Source organism: Balaenoptera musculus, chromosome 15 (assembly GCF_009873245.2).
Source record: "Balaenoptera musculus isolate JJ_BM4_2016_0621 chromosome 15, mBalMus1.pri.v3, whole genome shotgun sequence".
NCBI classification, from domain to species: domain Eukaryota; kingdom Metazoa; phylum Chordata; class Mammalia; order Artiodactyla; family Balaenopteridae; genus Balaenoptera; species Balaenoptera musculus.
Genome location: NC_045799.1, coordinates 51,989,654 through 52,007,599, shown reverse-complemented (window position 1 = coordinate 52,007,599; position 17,946 = coordinate 51,989,654). Strand labels below are relative to the sequence as shown.

Here is a 17,946-nt window from a genome sequence, read left to right as displayed (position 1 = left end):
ACGTGAGAGTTGTGAGTTAAGTTTTATTTGGGTCAAAATGAGGACTGCAGCCCAGTAGACAGCGTACCAGATAGCTCTGAGAAACTGCTCCAAAGAGGCAGGGGGGAAGGTCAGTATATAAATGATTTTGGTGAAGGGGGAATACATGCAATCAAGCACATAGTTTTTACAGAAGGTTTCTGCTAGTCTCGTGTAGGTTACTGCTAGTCACGAGGAGCAGACGTCACCATGAAGGATTTTAGTGCTTTTCTAGATATGAGGAGATACAAGAATTGGGCTCATAAAATTGGCTCCTGAAAATATCTAACTATCTGAAGACCTGTTCTGCCAGTTTTTCCCAGAGCACAGAGTGCCTCATTTCAGCTCTCCACCCTGAACTCCTTTCAAGGCGTGTTGAAAGTCAGCAGCTGCAGCAGCACGATTTAATCTTTGTAGAGGTAGATGGCAAGTGCCAATGGAAAATGCCAATTTGTAGTTGACACCCTCCAGAGAAAAGGTTCACCAGCTGTTGTGGCAAATTCAGACCCAGAGGCCTCATAGCACACAGGCTGGTGCAGGTCCATTTCAGAAAGCCTTGTTGAGAAATGTGACCACAGAGTCCTGTAAGACCATTTTTTTCATGTTTTAGATCTTCACATTTCAGGAGAAAATAGATTCTAACCTAATAACCACCTCTCTGGCATTTACTATGTCATCTCAGATAAATTATTCAATCTCACTAAGCCTCAAACCTCAGTTCCTTCACCTGTTTTGAGGGGATAATACTATACCCACCTTATAACACTGGATGAGGATTAACCGGGCTAGCATATGTAGGATGCTTAGAATCATACCTGGCACTTAGTATGAACTCAATATTAGCTGTTACTAATGCACAGCAAATTCCTGAAGACTTACCCTATCTCACAGAAAAGCCACTCGGATTATTACTGCAGGATGTGGAGCATGGGAATGTTTGCAAAACTACACATACCTTGAGATGGTAAGAATGAAGGATAAACCAATTTGCTAAGTTCCCTTTGATTTTAGGTTATTAACAGGTACTTAAAGCTAGATAGACTTTCAGAGTTATTCACAATTACTGATAGTATTCCTCCATTTCTTTGAGGCCTACCTATATTCAGGCAGAGAAAATAGCTTTTACAGATGGTATTTTATAGTCAAATACCAATTTGACTGGGAGTGGTGTTACAGGCCAGCAGAACTACAGGGGTTCATTTGGGGCAGGAGTTCTTAACCTAGGGTCTAGAAATTCTAGAGCAGCAGTTCTAAGTACAATAGAACTTACTGTGATGGCGGCTACTGAGCACTTAAAATTCAGCTAGTGTTGCTAAGACCCACTAGGTAGTGGCTACCATCAACACAGTTCTGGAGGGTCACATGGGTGGATCTGGAGAGTTTGTAAACCTTTTGATATTGTACACAAAACTGCATGTGTACATGTATTTTCTAGGAAGTGGATCCATGGCTTTCATTAAGTTCTCTAAATGATGAAAAAGATTAAACCCACTACTTTAAGACTGGGTGAAATGTAAGTTAAGGGAAGTAAGTATGCCCTCTAGTAACCACTGTTGATTTCACTTTCTTATACAGTTGACCCTTGAACAATGCAGTGGGGGGTTGGGGCGCTAACCCTCTGCACATTGGAAAATTCATCTGCAACTTTACAGCCTTCCATATCTGTGGTTCTGCATCCATGGATTCAACCACCAGTGGGTTGTGTAGTACTGTAATAAGTATTTATTGAAAAATTTTCATGTGTAAGTGGACTCACGCAGTTCAAACCCATGTTGTACAAGTCAACTATATTTTCTTGTCCTTAGCTATCGGTGGCTCCCTATTATGTAGAAGAAAAAAGGATTTTGAATTTCAGATTAAAAAAACCCTACTACTGGTCTTAGCTCTCATGGGTACTAAATTCTGTCTCTAGAGCTACTTTCAGTCCTTACCTGAGTCTTATAGATTCCCTTGCACTCAGGGGGCGGGGTGTAGCTGTCTGTGCCTGGTTTTCAAAATGACATTTGATGAAATCTGCAGCGTTAAGAATTTGACATCTGTGCTCTTTGGCGTAGGAGCAAATAAGCAGCTCCTGTCATTCTGAAATGCTTTTCCTGACTCTCATCTTAGGATATCCTGGCCTCCAGGTTTCTGCCACCCTAAGCCTTTGCTATTTGCCACTCTCTCCAGTTTTGGTTTCTTCCCACTTTACTTGACTACAGTTTTCCTGTGATCTATGGCTTCAGGTTTGCTTTTACCTGTAACACATTATTCTTTGATCCCACAGTTAGCTTTGAATCCAAACATAAACAAAACAGTGACTTTAAGTGGCATTTCATTTGAAACACATTTTCTTTTTTAAATAATTTTTTTAAAGGAATGAACTGGTTTTTTAAAAATTTATTATTTATTTATTTATCTTGGCTGTGCTGGGTCTTAGTTGTGGCATGTGGGATCTTTAGCTGTGGCATGCATGCAGGATCTAGTTCCCCGACCAGGTATCGAACCCTGGCCCCCTGCACTGGGAGCGCGGAGTCTTACCCACTGGACTACCAGGGAAGTCCCGAAAGACATTTTTTTTTAATTGATCTGAAATATATTGCCCTTTCTCCATGAAAATATAAGGCATTTTGATAAAATGTTCTGGAATTTAAATTTTCCTTCAGATTAACGTTAAACTAACTTGCTAATATTGTTCGGTAACGTTAATATTTAAACACTTTTCTCTATTTGGATCTTAAATCACTATTTATCAACTCACATTTTACTGCAGACCAGTAAAGTTTGTTAGATGTGAGGAAGGAGAGGAAGGGACACAGAAAAAGGGTACAAACCATAACTGCTCTCAGTGAGAAAAGGAATGGTAGGACATGGCAGGAAATTGAGCTGGAGAAAATTTTACTAGTTGTCCTTAGATTGCCAGAAACACTGTTAGATAGTTGTTTTGATTAATTTCAAGATAATCCACTTCTAGACTTCAGCTGAAACATATAAAGACATTTTTTGCTGGTCACCAACCAACCCAGTTCAGATACCAATTTTTATTTGAAAATCTCTTAACTGAAGATAATCCAGGACATAGTTCCAAAACTCCCACTTTTACCTCTCTCTCTTTCCTTGGGACTCAATAAGAGAATGTTTCTCAGCCTTAAAAGAGTCAGAATTTTAGGAAAATTACTTTACATTTTAGTCCTAACTTAGATAATTCTATTATCAAAATATTCCAAAGATAATATAAAGCTAATTTAGTTTATTGACTTTAACACAGAATTCACTGCCCTTCCGTAGACTGGAGGACGATGGCCTTAATTAACCACAAAAGGAGCTTTCTCCTCATTTTAGTTTTGTCCTAATGTTGAAAAACTGCCTGACAGAAGTTCCAGGGGAAATAATCCTAACTGAAAACAGAAATAGATATAGAGAGGCTGTCTGCCCCAGAAATCAGTCTGAATTCAGAAAAACCAGTGGTGACCCAAACTAACATGCCTCCTGTCATGGCCAAGATATCCAGTACCAAAGCTGGCCTGAGCTTCCCTGTGGAGCACAGAGAAGAGTCACGGGTGAAGGAATTGCAGGATTTCAAAGAAATCCTTTCAAATAAATGAAACAATGATTTGACTTCAAAATAGTTGGGTTTTCAAGGAAAGAAAATTTCAGTCTTAATTAAAGCAAAAAGCTTTGGGATCTACTTAAGAGTTTCTATCATCCCATGACTGGTTTAGCACAACTCTTTCCCCCACTCTCTTTCTCCGTGGGATAGTGTGACATGTTCAACTTCTGTTTCTTCTCTCAGATTTTGAGATCAGGAGAGAAAATGAAGAAGCTTCTTCAAAGCAGAAAAAAACCCTGTGAACTCTGCATCCCTTCATTGTTCCTTTAGAGAGGGGTGCTTCCCATGGTTCTATTTTACAAAAAAAAAAAAAAAAGACTAAAAACATTTAGAAAGTCAGAGGAAAATGTTTAAATATTAACATTACCGAAAAATATTAGCAAGTTAGTTTGGTTAACGTTAATCCAAAGGGAAGTCAGTGGTAAATCCCCAGACTTAGCAAAGCTTAGGTCATCATAACCGCTCTATAGAAAGAGAACCCTAAGAGCTCCAACATGGAAGAACCTCTCGACATTAGACCTACTGAGCACCAGAGGACTCATTCAGGAGAGGAGCCTCACAAATGCCCTGGCTGTGAGAGAAGCTTTCTTCACTCAGACGTTTATAGATACCGACGTCTCCACATAGGAGAGAGACCCCATGAATGCACTATACTTTATGAAAAGCAATTTGACAGTGTGTTTTAAGAATCTTAAAATATTTCTCCTCTTTTATCAATCAGTTCCACATCTGAGAAACAATTCTGAAGGGAAAAAACAAAATAAAACAGAATTGCAACAATAAAAATAAAGTCCATGGGCCTCCCTGGTGGCACAGTGGATATGAATCTGCCTGCCAATGCAGGGGACACAGGTTCTATCCCTGGTCCGGGAAGATCCCACATGCCGCGGAGCAACTGAGCCCGTGCGCCACAACTACCGAGCCTGTGCTCTAGAGCCTGCGAGCCACAACTACTGAAGCCCGAATGCCTAGATCCTGTGCTCCCCAACAAGAGAAGCCACCGCAATGAGAAGCCCGCGCACCGCAACAAAGAGTAGCCCCCGCTCGCCACAACTAGAGAAAGCCCACGCGCAGCAACGAAGACCCAACGCAGCCAAAAATATAAATAAATAAATAAAAGTCATTACACAAATATCCACCCACACAGACAGAACCTCCAATGGTGCCTCACTGCCCTGATAATAAAGCACAGATTCCTCAACAAGGCTGCAAAAACCATCATGGTGCAGGCCCTGAATTGCGGCAACAAGTACTGCAGTTGACTCCTGCCCCCTCCCCAAGTCAGAATTACTTTCTTTTGAGCTCCCTCAGTGCTTTGTTTAGAGATCATTTTTAGCACTTAACACAGTTCTTCTTAGCTGGGAGGATTAACTGCAATCATACTATGACCTGTGTCCTCTCCTGCCCTTCCAATATACATACATCAACATCACACACATGACTAGAGTTTTACAAGATGGAGAACAGCGGTAATTCATTTCTTTATCTCTTAAAGTACCCTGTACATACTAAACATTAATAAATGTTTGTAGCTTTGAATTAAGAGATGTAAAATAGCTCTTGGAAACTAAGAACATGGAACATTGCATGGATATGCCTTATAACTTTTGAGCATTTTGAAAAGATAAGGGCAAAAAACAGTGTCCACCTCATAAGTACTATAAAGAAATATATTTAAATATATATTTTAAAAATATATTTAAATATATTTAAAGAAATATATTTAGGGCTTCCCTGGTGGCGCAGTGGTTGAGAATCTGCCTGCCAATGCATGGGACACGGGTTCGAGCCCTGGTCTGGGAAGATCCCACATGCCGCAGAGCAACTAGGCCCGTGAGCCACAATTACTGAGCCTGCGCGTTTGGAGCCTGTGCTCCGCAACGGGAGAGGCCACGATAGTGAGAGGCCCACGCACCGCGATGAAGAGTGGCCCCCACTTGCCGCAACTAGAGAAAGCCCTCGCACAGAAACGAAGACCCAACACAGCCATAAATAAATAAATAAATAAATAAATAAAATTTAAAAAAAAAAACTGAAAACTTTAAAAAAAAAGAAATATATTTAAATGCAGGCTCTATACAAAATAAATTTTCAATAAATATCAATGTACTTTATTTCTAGTCTTTGTTGTTTAATGGCAAAAGTGTTTAAGGCTATGAGTTTTCCTCTAAGTGCAGCTTTAGGTACATCCCATAATTTCTATATAAAATATTCTCCTTATTGATGATTTCAAAATAGTTTGTCATTACAGTTTTCATATTTCCTTCCTTCCTTCCTTCCCTCCCTCCCTCCCTCCTTCCTTTCTTTCTTTCCCCATGCAGCTTGTGAGATCTTAGTTCCCCAACCACTGGACTGCCAGGGAATTCCCATCATTGCAGTTTTTATTATTTCCTCTTTAAGCCAAGAGTTGGTCAACTGGTCAAGCTGGTCAAGAAAGTTTTCCTCTAAAAAAATTTTTTTTTGCCGCATTGATTAGAAAATGAGATTCATTCTATTTCTTCTTTGAAAAGTTCATTTTGGTTTTCCTGTGGACTTATTTTTAAAAATGTGTTAATTATCCCCCAAAGCCCTAGAAAACAAGGGTTCTATCCATAGGACAAAATCTAGAATAGTCTTGGACCTCTCAAGTATTTTTGTATCTTTGGAAGCATCTTTGGTGCTGTGTGAAGGGGAAGTGAGATGGAGGAGTTTAAGTTGCTTCCCAATTCTGCCTTCTGTTTTTTTGTTTTGTTTTTTAGCTTCCTCTTCCCTTGCTAAGAGTTTTTAAAAACAAACAACAAACAAAAAACTACTGTATGGATCTTTTTTTTTTTGGATGGGCCATGTGGCTTGTGAGATCTTAGTTCCCTGACCTGGGATCAAACCCAGGCCCTCAGCAGTGAAAGCACAGAGTCCTAACCACTGGACCACTAGGGAACTCCCTGTATGGATTTTATATAGCAATTGTTAATCACTGCCTAACTATTAAAGCTGACAGTAAAAATAGGATACGAAAGGACCTAGGAGAGGCTCATCCCTTTCTCTAGTTGAGACAGTCCTCCTTAAGATGCCATGTTTTTTGTCTCTTGAAAGCAGAGAAATCCTGCAGGGGCCACTTTAAGATTTTTTTTCAATTGTGACTTTCCAGAATCTGCAGTAATTCTTTCACAGTGAAAGAAGGATTGAGGATGTTGTATAGGCTAAAATCAAGGAAGTCAAGGAATACACTGGTGAATCCACCTCCAAGGGGCTCACAGTATGGTAGGGAGTGAGATACAGTACACTTTGCCCTGCTTACCTAGTCATTTTCACATTCCCAAAAAACCATCCTAAGGGCCCTCCAGGAAACTTCATGATCTTTAATTCTTTTTTTAAAAAATATTTATTTACTTATTTGGCTGTGCTGGGTCTTAGTTGCAGCATGCAGGATCTAGTTCCCTGACCAGGGATCGAACCCGGGCCCCCTGCACTGGGAGCACAGAGCCTTAGCCAGTGGACCATCAGGGAAGTCCCCCATGATCTTTAATTCTGAAATGAGTACACACTGTGAAATCCTCTCATATTTCTAGCCTAGTGATCTGGGCAGAATAATCTCAGAAACACCCAAAGCTCAGACTTAAGCCTCCAGGCTTGGCTCCCGGCTTCCTCTCAAGTCCCCTGTGAAGATGTAGAACGGGGTGGGATGGGAAGCTCAGCTATTGGCCTCTCCTTAGCACTTATAATCAATTTATTCAGCCCCTAAATCTGGGCATTTTAACAACTAGAATGAGGGAAATTCTCCCCAGAATGATATAGGTTAGCCTCCGTCCTGTCTTTTCCAGTTGTCAAGACCTCCCAGAGGTCTAGCAAAGCCTATCCCCACATTTTTAAGGCTCCTAAAAAATTAAAATATTATTAAAATTGTGATATATTTTATGTATTTGCATTTAGCATCTTTAACACTCAACACAAGAATACGACTCGGGTGTTCTACTGGAGATAACTTCAAAACTCTAAAACTTGAGGCCATGGGACTTCCCTGGAGGTCCAGTGGTTAAGATTCCACGTTTCCAATGCAAAGGGCGCAGGTTTGATCCCTGGTAGGGGAACTAAAATCCCACATGCTGCGAGGCCAAAAATAAATAAATTAAAACTTGAGGCCTTTCATAAAGGTGAGACCATACCAAATGGCCCCAGGAGAGGCCTATCCATCCCTATTTTGCATTTTGTATTAACTGGGGCTCCTCCTAAGGGGGAGGGAGAGTGAAGGGCAGCAGCAAAGAACTAGCGGCCCTCACCTTGGTCTGGAGTGGGGCATACTTACATTGCCCTAACTCCCCAGAAATACAGTTCACCCTGGACAGGGTGGCACTCCTCCTCTAAGATGTTCCTCTCAGGGTCCTCCAAATGCTAGAGAGCCCCCAACAATGACCAAGGCAAGGTGGTAAAAGGCCTTGCAGCTTCCATCTTGTTGGCTAGGAGAACTCACTCTAGAAGGCCATGAAAGACATCTGACTACCCTGCCAGCAATACAAGTAGATGGTCCAGAGATGCGTTGTTTCTTATAAAATAGAAATAACAAAGTCAAGCAAATAGACACCATAACATTAATTATGAGTGTGATTACATAGGTATTTATGTTCTGTGTATTTGAACTAGTTCATTAAAAATATATCCATCTCCAAGGAAAGAGGCATAATGGCATGATTAGCAAGGTTATCCCAGGCAATCTTGCTGTTGGTTTGAAGCAAGGCTTGCACTCCAGCCTCTCCAGAAAGGAGAGGAAGAAAGTTGTAGGTTCTGCTAAGGCGAAGGCGCAGGAGAACACAAGGGGCAGTGAGGGACCTGGGGCCTTGGCCCTGACAGGTCTTCCTGTTGGTTCTGCAGGCTCTGAGATGCTGGGAGTATGCCTTGAACCTTTGCATTTTTTTTCAAGACCTTGCTGGCAGAAAAATAAGCCACTAACCTGAGTCTTCTTCCCAAAGGCTCCACTCTGTGTTCTTCTCCCAGAAACTCAGGGTTTGCCAAAATCCCTGGGGGTCTATCAGGCAACTCCAATGGGGCCGAGCTTCCCCTGGGAAGTAAACAGGCAGCTTGTAGGATTTATGTTATTCCCCAAAGTGCTGTTTTCTGTCCTTAGAGCCATTTTGTTCAACAAGGCCCGTGAGCAAAGGACTTACAGGGTAAAAATCAGACGAGCACAGGCAGAACCTGCTCACAAGTTGTTCCATCCTTGCAGCTGGCTGTAGCAAGGGGGTGAAAGATGCCACCTCCTTAATTGTGAAGTCGAAGGGGGGCTCCCTGGGGAACAGGAGTCATCCCTGGAAAGGGAGGACCCAGCCTTTTGCCATCAGTCAAGGCTTCTCAAGGCTTCCTGCAATTCCATGACCAGGTCCACACAGCCAATCCACTGCTTTGCCAACAATGATCACTGGCTGACGTGCTAAGGCGCTGCTTCTGGAAACTACTGGTACTGGAATAGTTATAATCTAGACCAGTGTTTCCCAGCCATGTGCACATTGGAATCACCTGGGAAGCTTTAAAAAAAACCCTCTGATGCCTGGTGTGTCTTAAGTCTATTAGAGCTTCCAAAACAAAATTCCACATGCTTGGTAGCTTAGAAACAACAGAAATTTTCCACCATTCTGGAAGCTGGCAGTCCAAGACCAGGGTGCCAGTATGGTCAGGGGAGTGTCCTCTTCCAGGTTGCAGACTGCCAACCTCTGTGTCCTCAAATGGTGAAAGGGGTAGGGAGCTCTGTGGGGTCTCTTTTATAAGAGGATTAATCCCATTAATGAGGGCTCCACCCCCATGACCTCAGCAACTCCCAAAGGCCCCACCTCTTAATACCATCACATCAAGCATTAGGATTTCAGCATATGAATTTTGAAGAGACATAAACATTCAGACTATAGCACCTGGGTACCACCCCCTAGAGATTCTGATGTATTTGGCTTCTGGACATCAGGATTCTTTACAGCTCCCCAGATGATTTAATGTGCAGCCAAAATTGAGAACCACTGATCTCAACATTAATTTGAAGAATTAATAGGAAACTTGGAAGGAAGCAATAGGCCTGGCAGAGGATTTCCAAAAAGGCTGTACATTTGTAATGACTGATGAAAGACATGTGAGAGGTGGGTGTGCTCTGTTTCAATGAAGGTTACTATAAATCATGGGTCAGGTTGAATTTCCTGTTAAGAGTCTAAGTGTAGTAAGTTAAAAAATGGCTGCAACTTCATGATTACTTCTCCTATTGAGAGGGGATGTCAAATCCTCTTCCCCCGAATCTAGGCTGGCTGTAGTGACTTGCTTAGGCAATAGAATGAACTGGAAGTAACTTTCTGGGACTTCATAAGAAGTCTTGAAGCTGCCATCTGGGGCCTCTTGGAATGCTAGCTCTGGGAACACCAGCCACCATCTAGAAAGTCTGGTTACCTTAAGACTGTCATGCTTCGAGGAAGCCCAAGCTATAGAGACATAGAGAGAGATGCCTAGTCATCTCCAGCTGTTCCAGCCATCCTAGCCCAGGCACCAGACACAGGAGTGAAGAAGCCATTTTCGACATTCCAGTCCCAGCAGACACAGCAGGGAGAAGAACCCAAGAATCACCTGCAGACAGCCAGTACTGATGCCTCAGACACACAACCCCAGTCGATTACAGCCATTCTAGTGATCCCCAGACATCTGAGTCACCCTAGCTGAAGCTCCAGTCATGGGGCAGACATGAGTTGTCCCTGCTGTGCCCTGATCAAAATCCCAACCACAAAATCATGAGCTATTATAATAAAAAGATTGTTTTTACACTAAGTTTTGGTGTTATGCTGCAAAAGATAACCAGAACAACAGTAATACACGAATGGTCATGGTACAAGAATCAAAGAATAGAGATAGATACAAAGAAAATGAGGAAATTTTTCCATCACCCCCTAGCTTCACTTCTGCTCCCTTTTTTATAAGTAACGGTTGTACATCCTACCGGTCTCCTTCTGATGTGTTTACATACGTATATGTATTCATTATATGTATTTATCATGCTACATATATAATATTTTCCCAGACTTTTTTAACTTCACAGTGTGCCTCTGAAATCTCTGAATCAAGATGAATAGGCCTTTCTTACTCTTAACAGCTGCACAGTATGGCACAGTAGGGGTGTAACATAATTACTATTTCTTCTGTTGATGGACATTCAGGTTGTTTCCAATTCTTGCTTTAATGAACAATTCTGCAATGAACACCTTATAATGCAACTTTGTGTACATTCAATAATTTCTTTAGAATAGAATCCTCAAAATGGAATAACTGAAGCAAAGGGTATGTGCATTTTTCAAGTTTTTTTTGGGGGGGCGGTAAAATATACATAACATAAATTTTACCATTTTAACTATTGTTAAGGGTACAATTCAGTGGCATTACGTGCATTCACATTGTTGTATAACCATAACCGCCATCCATCTCCAGAACTTTTTCATCATCCCAAACTGAAACTTTACCCATTAATAAACCCCCATTACCCTCTGCTCCCAGCCCCTGGTAATCACTATTCTATTTTCTGTCTCTATGAGTTTGACTATTCTAGGTACCTCACATAGGTGAAATCATGAAATATTTGTCTCTTTGTTTTTGGCTTATTTCACTTAGCACAATGTTTTCAAGATTTATCCATGCTGTAGCATGTAACACAATTTCCTTCTTTGTCAAGGCTGAATAAGTAAGTAGGTACATCACTCGTCCAGTGTCACACAGCTGCTTAACTGTAGGGACATTATTCTCACTCAGGCAGTCTGACCCCAGAGCCTGTGCTATGAAGGCATATAAAGCACTCACATGATATTTGGTATATATAAAGTGCTCAATATATGTTATCATTCATTGCTGTTCCAAAGCCATGACTTTTGGTATTTTGATACCCCCACCCACCTCCACCATCACATCAGCCTTGGAAAATATTTTTCTGTGGTCTTTGATGTCCAATTTTAGCTTTGACTCACATAGTCATTTTCTCCTACTTCCTGCAGCATTAAGAATTGTTTCCAGCTGCTGGCTTTGGTGGAGGCTTGTACTTGTGGGTGGGGATGGGGGTGGGGTGGTGTCTACTGTGCTTCCAGCTGCAGCCCCAGAGACCACGTGCGAGGGCACCCTCTATAGGACAGCAGGTGAAATGCCACCTGAGTTTTTTTGTTTTTTTTTTAAAGAAATTCACGTTCTTTTATTTATTTATTTATTTATTTATGACTGTGTTGGGTCCTCGTTTCTCTGCGAGGGCTTTCTCTAGCTGTGGCAAGTGGGGACCACTCCTCATCGCGGTGCGCGGGCCTCTCACCATCGCGGCCTCTCTTGTTGCGGAGCACAGGCTCCAGACGCGCAGGCTCAGTAATTGTGGCTCACGGGCCCAGTTGCTCCGTGGCATGTGGGATCTTCCCAGACCAGGGCTCGAACCCGTGTCCCCTGCATTGGCAGGCAGATTCTCAACCACTGCGCCACCAGGGAAGCCCCCACCTGAGTTTTGATACTAATCTGTGCGTGAAGGACTTGTCCAGATACTAAGGCTTTGCTGAGCAAATATCCTTTCAGTCATTTTAGCTTATTTCAACCATATTTTTAAAATGTAAGCTTCTGCTCTATATCTTCAGGGGAGTTAAGGCATGAGCCCTTATGCTCTTGTTAAAGACTCTGTTGTCTGCATTAATTTGATGCCTGCAGTGCTGTATGTGTGTGTGTTTACTTTGGAGTTAGGTCTGTTCTGTGTTTCCTTCAGTATTGGCAAACCTCACATATTACTTGAAAACTTCACATATTTGTTTCTCTATGGACACAGACTGCTTTTTAAAAACCATTCCTAATCCTCTGCATTCCAGTGAATAATATTCCTGTTAATGAGATTTTTGGAAAGTTTTTATTATAAAAATAATGAGCAAAGCATGAAAGTCTTCCTCTAAGACTGAGCTTGGTATACTTTCTGTTTTGCCTTATTATTTTACACTGAAAATAAATTCACAGACTATGTTTCATGTGTCATAAAATGTTTAAATACTCATTGAAAACCACACAAATGTATAGAGGACATAGAGTAAAAAGCACAACCCCCACCTCCAATTCTACTCTCTAGAGGTTGCCACATTACTTCTTGAGTCTATCTTCAGATATTTAAATTTAAAAAACATTTTTCCCATTATTTACAAACATGGGATTATACTATCACAGTGTACGGTAAACGTGCTCTTCTCATTTAATAATATATATTGACCATCTTTGCACATTAACACATGGAAATCCACTGCACTGTTTTCAAGGGATGCAGCGCAGCACACGGGATGGATTCACCAAAACTTACTAAGCCGGTCCCCAGGTGATAGCCATTTAAATTATTTAGTTTCTGGTAATTCCCTGTCAGTCCAGTGGTTAGGGCGCGTCGCTATCACTGCCCAGCCCAGGTTCAATCCCTGGTGGGGGAACTAAGATCCCGCAAGCCAGGCAGCCAAAACAGAAAAAAAATTGTTTACAGTTTCAAACTAATTGGCAAGTGTGGCAGGCAGGGGAATGTTCCAGAAGAATGACAAGGATCTGAATGAGAAGGTGCCCTTCACACCACCATGCTGGTGAATTCAGTCTGGTTATGTTTACCTGAGACTAGAAAGTAGTCTTGATGGGAAGGACTTAAACAAACAGAATGTTGGAACTAGAATTACAGCTAGACCATCTATTTGGATGTTCCTTCTTTTTCTTTTTCTCCTGCAGTAGATTTGGATCAAAGGAAATCTTTCTTGAAGGTGAAATATGTGAAACAGTTAAAAAGCAGGGGCTGGACTTCCCTGGTGGCACAGTGGTTAAGAACCTGCCTGCCAATGCCAGGGCACACGTGTTCCACCCCTGGTCTGGGAAGATCCTACATGCCACGGAGCAACTAAGCCCGTGCGCAACAACTACTGAGCCTGCGCTCTAGAGCCCGCTCTCTAGAGCCCGCGAGCCACAACTACTGAGCCTGCGTGCCACAACTACTGAGGCCCGTGCGCCTAGAGCCCATGCTCCGCAACGAAGAGAAGCCACCGCAATGACAAGTGCGCGCACCGCAACGAAGAGTAGACCTCGCTCCATGCAACTAGAGAAAGCCCGCGTGCAGCAATGAAGACTGAAGGCAGCCAAAAAAAATAAATAAATAAATTCAAAAATAAAATAAAAAGCAGGGGCTGCTCTAGCTGACGTGGGCGGAGGGGTGGGGGGAGGAGTGTCTGTCGAAAGACCCCTGCTAGATTTCTCCAGGTGGACTTCAGAAAGTCGATGAACCCCCTGAAATGATATACTTAACTGTAGAACTGTAGATGCATGTACTTTTTTCTGGACACACACACACACACACACACACACACAAAGAAAAACAAACAAAAGGGAATTCCCTGGCGTCCAGTGGTTGGGACTCTGGGCTTTCACTGCCGGGCTGGGCTCAGTCCCTAGTAGGGGAACTAAGATACCGCAAGCCGCGTGGCGCTGCCAAAAAACAAACAAAACCCCCAAAAACAAAAAACACTGCCCTTATGGTCCATAACCATATCACTAGATTTTTCAAAAAGTATCATGCTACAGAGTAGTTTAAGAATCTGCACTCTAGGGTTCCTAGGGGTAGCGTTTGAAAACCGAGAAGACGGCAGTGCTGGTGTTGGGTTCAATGATCCATTTCACAGCTCTTACCAGCACTGGAAATTACCGTTTACCCACCTCTCTCCTCCCCAGGAGATAAGCTCCTTGGGGCAGGGATACTGCCTGCCGTGACCACCCTCGCTGCTGCTGACACAGTAAGAGGTCCACAGTAGGCACTCGGTAAATATTCGCCGTAAAACATGAATGATCTATAGGCTTATCAGGGGCGGAAGACTGGGGATCTACGGCCCCAGAGCAGCCCAGTGGCGCCGAATCCCGCGAGCCCGGGGTCTTCACGTGCCGCGCTGACTCCACTTCCCAGCGCTGTATCCGGGATACCAGCAGCTTCGGCCGCTCCTGCTCCGCGCCTGGAGTGCGGCCGCTCGGTCGGGAAGCAGCTATAGGCCATTGCGGTTGCCAATCTTATCAACGGCGGCTCAGCCCAGCGCCCCCTTATAGACGTAGGTGCCGGAAGGCCCGCCCACCCGCCCTCCGATCGGCTCTTCATACTCCTGGAGCCTCCTGGGAGATGTAGTTCAGAGAGTCATCGCACAAATGCCGACGCCGCGGGTACAGACCCTGGGGTGAGTCGCGCGTCTCGGACTTTTCCCTCCCTCCGGCAGGCCCCGCGGAGTCCCGGCAGGGACGGTGTGCCGGGCGGGTCTCCACCCCAGCGCCTGCCCGCCTGTCGTTGCCCTGCGCAGACACTTCCCCTTTATCCTGGGGCCGTTCTTCCCGCAGACAAACCGCTCCTGCCCACCTCCGTAGACACCACCCACGACGTGCCAGGCGCTGGACACCAAAGAATGAAGCTGGCACTTCTCCCACGGTGCCAGGCGCGCTTGCAATCATTATCTCATTGAATTCCAGAAACGATCCGTTTGACAGACAGGAAAACAAGTTCAGAGAGGTCGAGTAATTTGCCCAGGTCACACAGGTCCTAAATCTTGGATTCCCATATCTCCTCACCACTCCGGGCAGCTTCGAAACTCATAAACAGTTTCACTGCAAGGTGGTGAACAGGAATGACCGGAGCACCAGGCAAGAGGGGTCAGCTCTGCCAGTGGGAGGTGGGAGTTGGGAGCAGGGGCAGGATTATGTAAACCGAACCTCAAAGGGTGCGGGGAAGGGAAAGCAGTTGCCTTTGGCTGTCAGGGACTGTATGCTCAAGGCGAGCCTCCTAATAGAGTCCATATAAACACTGGTAGAACAAAAAAAATTTTTTTTCAATTTTTAAAATTGTAAAATGTTGGGACTTACCTGGCGGTCCATGGTTAAGACCCCGCTTCCACTGCAGGGGGTACAGGTTCCATCCCTGGTCGGGAAAACTAAGATCCCAGATCCCGCATGCCACGCGAACGGGCCAAAAAAAAAAAAAAAAAAAAAAAGTTTAAATACATAGGAAAATTTAAAGAGTAAAATGAACACCCATTTACTCTCCATCTAGATTTAACAATCAGAATAATGTGTACTGCACTTTATAACTTATAAACCCTCTTGCTGAAGGTTACCATAGTGCAAACAAAGCTCTCATTTGGTAAGCCGATTGGAGACCTATTCTGACACCCCTACTCCATCACCTGGGACAGGCCAAAGCCACCCACCGCAACCTACTTTGGGAAGCTGGCTTCCTCTCCCTGCTTTTCCATTCTGCTCAGGGGGTCGGAAGTTGTCCAGAATTTGGTTCACCCTCAGAGACCACAGTTACAGTATGTTTCTCAGAGGGAAGTTCATTGCCTGGAAATTCACTTTGAACTTGAATGGTTAGCCTCTCAAAGTCTCAGATTTCTCCCTTAAAATTCAATATACTGGTGGGTGAGGGAGAGTTTGGGTCACAGTAGGATCCATTATTTTCAGTTCCAGGTTAACACAGGAACTCTTCCACGATCTTCTCAACAGGTCTTTCCATTCTCTTAATAAGAGATATGTATTATATTCAAATACAGTAAACCTCCTTTATCATGATGGTTGCGGGGACAGGACTGAAATCAGCTTTGAAGCTAAGCTAATTATAAAATGCTTTTTTAAAACTATCTTTTTTATTATAAAAGTAATACATATTGATTTTAAAATCCCAAAATGATACAAAAATGAATGTGGTAGAAAGTGATACCCCTGATGACCAGGAATGGAGAAAAGATCCGGGTGTCTGAGCTGTGCATCACTTAGGAGGAGAGCAAAAGTTGGACCCTTTGCAGCTGTTGCATTGGTTTTAGCTTTGTCATGTCCCCAAATAAAGGCACAGAGGTACAAGACTGAAATCTGCTTTGAAGTTTACAGAGGTATAGTCACAGAGGTACAAGAAAGAAGAGTTCATCAACAATCCATTTTACTTGTTAAATCAAACATTTAAAATGCATCCCAAGGACTATAATCCTATTTTCACATTTCTTCATTTTAAATCACTGGAACCTCAAAAAAATGGAAGTTTTGTGAACCTCTCTTGACCTAGAAAGGCCTCAGTGACAACAAAACACTGCCTTTCAAGAAGTCCCTGCTTCAGAATTGCCCCTGTTGCAAAAAGTGTCACTGAAATTGCAAAATATCCTGCTGTAGACTGGAAAGCCCCACTTCCTACCCGATTCTGTCGTAGCTGCCTTAGTCTTAGCTTAGAGGAGTTTCCTGGCCAGACAAGACGGCGTCAGAGATCCCAGGAACACGAAGGATGCTTTGTGGCATTGCATGATTTCATCATTTCTGTCTCAGCAGTGGGAGACTGCCTTCCGGAATCTTGTACAAGTCCTGGTCCCAGAGAAACCCCAGTTAAAACCCTTCTGGCCCAACCTGAGAATTTCACACATCTGACATTTGCACCATAAAGGTGCATTTGGGTTCATTCATTTTTTTAGGGAAGTTGTTGGGTTTGGGTATTATTTTCTCACCAGGATCCAGAAAACTGGATGCTGTCAGCTGTTAAACCCCAAACACTGAATACTCTGTAAGATATAAAGCCCATGGACCAATCGGACAATAAAATAAATTCAACCAACGAGAACTCATGGAAGCCTTGATCCCAGGTTGGTCATACAGAGGGGCTGTTTGTTCAGCCAGGCATCAGAATAATGTCACTGACCTGAGGGAATGGTCAGCATGGCCCATTTTGAGCCTCGTTGGTCGCTGAAAAGGTGACATCTACGGTTAGTGATGAATAGTAAAATAACAAAGTATCATCATGCAGGGAGACAATACTGCAAAGTGGTTAATAGAGTGAGTTTGAACCCTGGCTCTGGGCAAGTCTCTAAGCCCGGCTGTAAATGGAGATGATGAATCCTGCACTGAAGGGATACTGCAGAGATTTTAGGGAATAATGGATATAAAGCACAGAGCTAAAAAAAAAAAAAAAAAAGCACAGAGTAAGCATCGTTGAAGGGTAATTGTATTACCAACAAAACATCTGTGAGCCAAACATTTCATGAGGAAGACAGAAAGTTTAAACCAGGATATGCAAATGATGCCAACTAAGTGATAGAAATACCATTTTGCAACCACCACTCTAGCAACTGATTTAGGAAAGGATCATCAATGAAGGCTAACACCATGGGGTGAAAGATTGTGAGGGAGCGAGACCTTTCCACACACCGAGGTTCCATATTAATTACAAAGAAAAAAATGGCCTTTTACAATGGAGACATCTCAAGGAGGCGTGGATGGACCCTCAGTCTAATAATGAGGAAACAATCACACAAATCTACATTGAGGGACACTGTGCTTGGAACGGACTTTTCAAAAACAGTAATGTCTTT

The 17,946-nt window shown here is 43.1% G+C and overlaps 1 long non-coding RNA gene across 1 annotated transcript; it reads right to left on the bottom strand.

Moving 5' to 3' along the window:
* Positions 1 to 495: 495 nt before the first annotated feature.
* LOC118882049 lies at positions 496 to 15,495 on the bottom strand. Its single transcript, XR_005016654.1, has 3 exons — positions 15,464 to 15,495; positions 8,532 to 8,639; positions 496 to 600 (listed from the first exon to the last, which is right to left on the bottom strand). It is a non-coding gene; the product is annotated as an uncharacterized LOC118882049 (long non-coding RNA).
* Between the last annotated feature and the right edge of the window lie 2,451 nt (positions 15,496 to 17,946).